Source organism: Triticum dicoccoides, chromosome 1B (assembly GCF_002162155.2).
Source record: "Triticum dicoccoides isolate Atlit2015 ecotype Zavitan chromosome 1B, WEW_v2.0, whole genome shotgun sequence".
In the NCBI taxonomy this organism is placed as follows: domain Eukaryota; kingdom Viridiplantae; phylum Streptophyta; class Magnoliopsida; order Poales; family Poaceae; genus Triticum; species Triticum dicoccoides.
In genome coordinates, this window is record NC_041381.1 from 698,715,652 (window position 1) to 698,722,645 (window position 6,994).

General features: G+C 45.9%; 1 long non-coding RNA gene across 1 annotated transcript in view; it reads left to right on the top strand.

The window, feature by feature from the left end:
* Positions 1 to 26: 26 nt before the first annotated feature.
* Positions 27 to 6,994, top strand: part of LOC119313633 — a 15,372-nt gene continuing 8,404 nt past the window's right edge. The window contains exon 1 of the long non-coding RNA XR_005151908.1: positions 27 to 198. This is a non-coding gene — a long non-coding RNA (uncharacterized LOC119313633). The remainder of the gene's footprint in view (positions 199 to 6,994) is intronic.

The window sequence follows — 6,994 nt, forward strand, 5'->3', positions numbered from 1 at the left end:
TGTCAGTATAGTCTGCATAAGATGTTTGTGTGGATGTTCTTATATGAATTTATGCAGCAACACTAACTATTGTGTCTGGCCTGCAGTGTTTGGATAGTTTCTTCTTGTGGAAGCTGGGACAATCCTTTGAACTTTTGGACTATGCTCCGCGAGGCATCGCTGTTTGAGAGGATACAATGGGCTTGCTTCATATGCTAGGTAGTTATTCTTTCCTTTCATTGGCTATATGCACTCCTGTAGCCTGTCGTTGATTCTTACATAGCTCTTTCATAATTTGTGTTATATGTGCTCATATGGACAAATTAATGGGTATGATAGTGATTATTGTTTTGGGTATGATAGTGTGCTCTTTGTTTGTTTGTGTGCTGTGATTCAGTTATTTCTTAGTTATTTCTTCATCAGCACAGGATGTTTGTTGTTTATTCTTCTTACCCGCATCGGTATTCTGTTTGTCGTTTATAATCAAAAGATACATACGACAAGCCCTATTAGTAAGCAGAGGCAATCTGACCAGGCTAGAGTATACACTCAAAATATATCTAACCAGGCCAGGCAATCTTTTTTCTCGTATGCAATGCATGTCTACCTATCTTTGTCTGTCATCCTTGCCTTAATTACTAAGTTGCCATACAAACACTGAGGTGTTGTTTCTCACGTGTCTTTATGTATATTCAGATGCCCTCTGCTTTGGATAGATCCTTGTGGTTCTGTCATGCTGGTAATGATATCGGCATGATTGGCCCTGTGAGTTCCTTGCAGTTGCGCTTGTAGGCATTATGCATAGTTGTGTTCTTTGTTTCTGAGAAAACCCTGTGTAGTTTCTGTTCTCAATTATATATGCGCATGTTTTGTTGGATCTTTTTACTTTAACTGATGTAGTACATGATTTTACAGGTTAATTATCAGCACATATACATTCATTGTTCTTCACACAAAAAAATGGATGCTAAAACTGCCTGATACATTATTGTAGAAAGAGCAAATGGCATATTGTATGAACTAATTGTCTCGGTTATATGGTTGCCGAGTGTTGACTAATTTACTCAACAAAGTAGTTTACTCGGTTTTGCAGTTTTGTTCCATTTGGTTTAATCGCTCGGGATTCTTTGGGAGTATTTAGGACTGAACTACACTTTTATAGTAATTGAAAACTCGTTGTGCCTCACATGACACAGTGCAACTGCTACGAAGAGGACATGTGAGTTATGTGTTGGGTGTGGGTGGCTGGATTCCGTGTAGGGATTAGGAGTGCGCCTGCTCTCTCTTACCCGATCCTCACTTCGCCCCCAGCCCTCTTGCCGCCGCCTCTTCCTCCACCCCTCTTGCCGCCGCCGGCCCCGTGCCTCCATCATCATAAGGTTACTACACTAGTAGAAAAGGGGGCAATGGTCCAGGCCGGTCCAGCCCATTAGTCCCGGTTCAATCCAGAACCGGGACCAATGGGGGCATTGGACCCGGTTCTTGAGCCCAGGGGGCCGGCCGGGCCACGTGGGCCATTGGTCCCGATTCGTCTGGACCTTTTGGTCCCGGTTGGCAGGACGAACCGGGACCAATGTGCCTTGCTCCTGGCCCACCACTATTGGTCCCGGTTCGAGGCACGAACCGGGACCAAAGGCTTCCCTTTAGTCCCGGTTCATGCCAGGAACCGGGACCAATTAATTGCCTATATATACCCCGCGAGCAGAGCACTCTCACTGCTCTGTTTTTCGTGGCCGGCGAGGAGAGAGCTTTGTGTTGCTCTAGCTCACCTCCTATGCACACGAGGTGTTCGATGGAATGCCCGAGCCACACTACTTAAGCTTTCTCCACCCCAAGCTCCATTTTTCTCAATATTTATCTAGGTTTAGCGGTCTGTCACGTCCCGTCCCCGTCTTCACCGCCGTCAATCGCCCGCGTCGCCGGCACCACCGTGGTGAGCCTCTTGTTCTTATCTTCTTTCTGAAAGGAAAAAAAACTCTTACTTGTATGTTTATATAGATACTTGTATAATTTTCTTACTTTTATTATTGCATCTTATATAGTGCGATGGTTTTGGTATCCGCCCCCGTCGGCCCTCGTCCTGTCTATGATTCAGATGTGGTATATATTATCTTTTCATAACTATTGGTTCATTTATTGTTTATGACAATTATGCCGACCAACGTGACATAGATTTTATTTATCTAGGAGGTTATTGAACCGGAAATTCCAACCGACCCTATTGTCGAGAGGTTAAATTTAGTTGAAGAAGAAAACAATTTGTTGAAGGAAAAAATTAGAAAAATTAAGGAGGAGAAGATGATATTGGAGTTGCATGTTGCGGATGTCGTCGATGATCACAAGATCAAGATGGATGCAATGCGCTTGAAGATTAGAAAGATTAGAAAATATGCCATTCATACCAAGGCTTGGTATCATTATGCCGTTGGATCAGTTGTTACATTGGTTGTGATTATGATCGCATTTATTTTCGCATTGAAATGTTTTACATAGTTTCAGTATATGGTTTAATTAATTTAGATGCTCTGCAGAGCTTTACGTTGTTAGATGAGAACTATGTATGTACTTTGGTTTTAATGTGATGATGAACTTCTATTAATATGGTCACTTAATTATATAATGCATGCAGATGAACCGGCAATGGATGTACGGTTCAAGACACACCTCCGAGTACATTAAGGGCGTGCATGATTTTCTCGAAGTGGCTGAGGCAAACAAGCAGAATGGTTTTATGTGTTGTCCATGCCCTATATGTGGGAATACGAAGTCTTACTCTGACCAGAAAATCCTCCACACCCACCTGCTTTACAAGGGTTTCATGCCACACTATAATGTTTGGACGAGGCACGGAGAAATAGGGGTTATGATGGAAGATGGCGAAGAAGAAGAGTACGATGACAACTATGTCCCCCCTGAATACGATGATGCTACTGAACATCAAGAGGAACCACACGATGTGCACGATGATGCTGCAACGGGCGAAACTGCTGAAGATCAAGAGGAACCAGATGATGTGCCCGATGATGATGATCTCTGCCGGGTCATTGTCGATGCAAGGATGCAATGCAAAAGTCAAAAAGAGAAGCTGAAGTTCAATCGCATGCTAGAGGACCACAAAAAAGGGTTGTACCCCAATTGCGAAGATGGCAACACAAAGCTGGGTACCGTACTGGAATTGCTGCAGTGGAAGGCAGAGAATGCTGTGCCTGACAAAGGATTTGAGAAGCTACTTAAAATATTGAAGAAGAAGCTTCCAAAGGATAACGAATTGCCCGACAGTACATACGCAGCAAAGAAGGTCGTATGCCCTCTAGGATTGGAGGTGCAGAAGATACATGCATGCCCTAATGACTGCATCCTCTACCGCGGTGCGTACAAGGATCTGAACGCATGCCCGGTATGCGGTGCATTACGGTATAAGATCAGACGAGATGACCCTGGTGATGTTGACGGCGAGCCCCCCCAGGAAGAGGGTTCCTGCGAAGGTGATGTGGTATGCTCCTATAATACCACGGTTGAAACGTCTGTTCAGAAACGGAGAGCATGCCAAGTTGATGCGATGGCATAGTGAGGACCGTAAGAAAGATGGGAAGTTGAGAGCACCCGCTGACGGGTCGCAGTGGAGAAAAATCGAGAGAAAGTACTGGGATGAGTTTGCAAGTGAGCCAAGGAACATATGGTTTGCTTTAAGCGCGGATGGCATTAATCCTTTCGGGGAGCAGAGCAGCAATCACAGCACCTGGCCCGTCACTCTATGTATGTATAACCTTCCTCCTTGGATGTGCATGAAGCGGAAGTTCATTATGATGCCAATTCTCATCCAAGGCCCTAAGCAACCCGGCAATGACATTGATGTGTACCTAAGGCCATTAGTTGAAGAACTTTTAGAGCTGTGGGATGGAAACGGTGTACGTACGTGGGATGAGCACAAATAGGAGGAATTTAACCTAAAGGCGTTGCTGTTCGTGACCATCAACGATTGGCCCGCTCTCAGTAACCTTTCAGGACAGACAAACAAGGGATACCACGCATGCACGCACTGTTTACTTGACACCGATAGTATATACCTGGCAAGCTGCAGGAAGAATGTGTACCTGGGCCATCGTCGATTTCTTCCGACCAACCATCAATGTCGAAAGAAAGGCAAGCATTTTAAAGGCGAGGCAGATCACCGGAAGAAGCCCGCCATGCGTACCGGTGATCACGTACTTGCTATGGTCAATGATTTACACGTAATCTTTGGAAAGGGTCCCGGCGGACTAGCTGTTCCGAGTGACGCTGGGGGACACGCACCTATGTGGAAGAAGAAATCTATATTTTGGGACCTACCCTACTGGAAAGACCTAGAGGTCCGCTCTTCGATCGACGTGATGCACGTGACGAAGAACCTTTGCGTGAACCTGCTAGGCTTCTTGGGCGTGTATGGGAAGACAAAAGATACAGCTGAGGCACGGGAGGACCTGCAACGTTTGCACGAAAAAGACGGCATGCCTCCAAAGCAGTATGAAGGTCCTGCCAGCTATGCTCTTACCAAAGAAGAGAAGGAAATCTTCTTTGAATGCCTGCTTAGTATGAAGGTCCCGACTGGCTTCTCGTCGAATATAAAAGGAATAATAAATATGGCAGAGAAAAAGTTTCAGAACCTAAAGTCTCATGACTGCCACGTGATTATGATGCAACTGCTTCCGGTTGCATTGAGGGGGCTTCTACCGGAAAACGTCCGATTAGCCATTGTGAAGCTATGTGCATTCCTCAATGCAATATCTCAGAAGGTGATCGATCCAGAAATCATACCAAGGCTAAGGAGTGATGTGGTGCAATGTCTTGTCAGTTTCGAGCTGGTATTCCCACCATCCTTCTTCAATATCATGACGCACGTCCTAGTTCATCTAGTTGACGAGATTGTCATTCTGGGCCCCGTATTTCTACACAATATGTACCCCTTTGAGAGGTTCATGGGAGTTCTAAAGAAATATGTCCGTAACCGCGCTAGGCCAGAAGGAAGCATCTCCATGGGCCATCAAACAGAGGATGTCATCGGGTTTTGTGTTGACTTCATTCCTGGCCTTAAGAAGATAGGTCTCCCTAAATCGCGGTATGAGGGAAGACTGACTGGAAAAGGCACGCTTGGAAGGGACTCAATAATATGTAGGGACGGATATTCTTGGTCTCAAGCACACTACACAGTTCTACAAAACTCTACCTTGGTGACCCCGTATGTCGATGAACACAAGAACAGTCTGCGCTCCAAACACCCGGAGCAGTGCGACGACTGGATTACATGTGAACACATCAGGACTTTCAGCAGTTGGTTGGAAGCACGTATGAGAGGTGACAACACTGTTTGTGATGAGCTATACTTGTTATCCAGGGGACCATCTTTGACTGTATTGATTTGGAAAGGATACGAGATAAATGGGAATACATTTTACATGATTGACCAAGATCAAAAGAGCACCAACCAAAACAGCGGTGTCCGCTTTGATGCAACAACCGAGAGGGGAAATGACACATATTATGGTTACATAGTGGACATATGGGAACTTGACTACGGACATGATTTTAAGGTCCCTTTGTTTAAGTGCAAATGGGTCAATGTGTCAGGAGGTGGGGTACAGGTAGACCCACAGTACGGAATGACAACAGTGGATCAGAAAAATCTTGGGTACACTGACGAACCGTTCGTCCTAGCCAATGATGTGGCACAGGTTATCTATGTGAAGGACATGTCTACCAGACTGAGAAAGAGAAAAGATAAGGAAGCGAATACATCATACGATGAGCCAAAGCGCCACATAGTTCTTTCAGGAAAAAGGGACATCGTGAGAGTGGAGGACAAGACAGACATGTCTGAAGATCATGAAAAGTTTCATGAAATTCCTCCCTTTAAAGTCAAGGCTGACCCCAGCATCCTGATAAACGATGAAGATTATCCATGGTTACGGCGCAATAAGCAAATGACACAAGCGAAGAAAAAGTGAAGACTTTCTCCCGCAACTATTATGATGATACCATGCCAACTTTGTAACTGACGAGTATGATACCATTGTCCGTTTTGTACATGCACATGCTATGTGTGGGTCAATTTATGATACCATGCCAACTTTCAACTTTTTCAGAGTTCATTTGAAATGCTTTAATGTCTTATGGTTCGGCCCTCATAATAATTAAAAATAGCAACAATAAGTATTTTGTTGTAAGTAGAAACAAAATAAAACAAAAAAAGTGGAAAGTCTATAATTTTCTTAAAACTAAAAGCAAAAAGAATTAAAAATAAAGCAAAAAACAAAAGAAAATAAATAATGCACAAAACAAAACAAAAAAACTGGAAAAAAAAATAAAAATAGCAACAATAAGTAAAGAAAACAAAAAAACAAAAAAAATGCCCCCCACTGGGGCCCCACGGCCTGAATACGACTTGAAACCCTACTATGGGCCAGGATTCAGGCCCGCCGCAGTAGGCCCAGAAGGCCCATCAGGCAAAGCAGTCGCAAGTAGGCCCATAAGCCTGCAGTAGAGAGGAGCTCGAGAGGGGTGCGGCAGTGGGGCTTATAAACCACTGCGCGCCCCTCTCAACTAGCGAGGTGGGACTAAACTTTGGCCCCGATGCGGGCAACACAGGGGCCTCTGGTCCCGGTTGGTGGCACCAAGCGGGATTAAAGGGGGGGGATTGGTCCCGGTTGGTGCCACCAACCGGGACTAAAGGCCGCAGCTTCCCGCCCTTTGGGCTGCCGAAAAAGAGGCCTTTGGTCCCGGTTGGTAGCACCAACCGGGACTAAAGGGTGCATTAGTCCCGGTTTGTGCCACCAACCGGGACCAATGCTCCTTGTATATAAGTAGCACTTCGCAGTTTTGCAGAGTTCATCGCCACCAGTTGCCCCCCGACGACGCCGAGCACATCGACGCCGCCAGGCTGCCCCGACGCCGCCCGCCGTCGCCGTCGTCGTCGCCGGCCTCCCCGAGCCCGCGCCGGCCTCCCCGAGCGCACGCCGTCCTCCCCGAGCCCGCGTCCGCC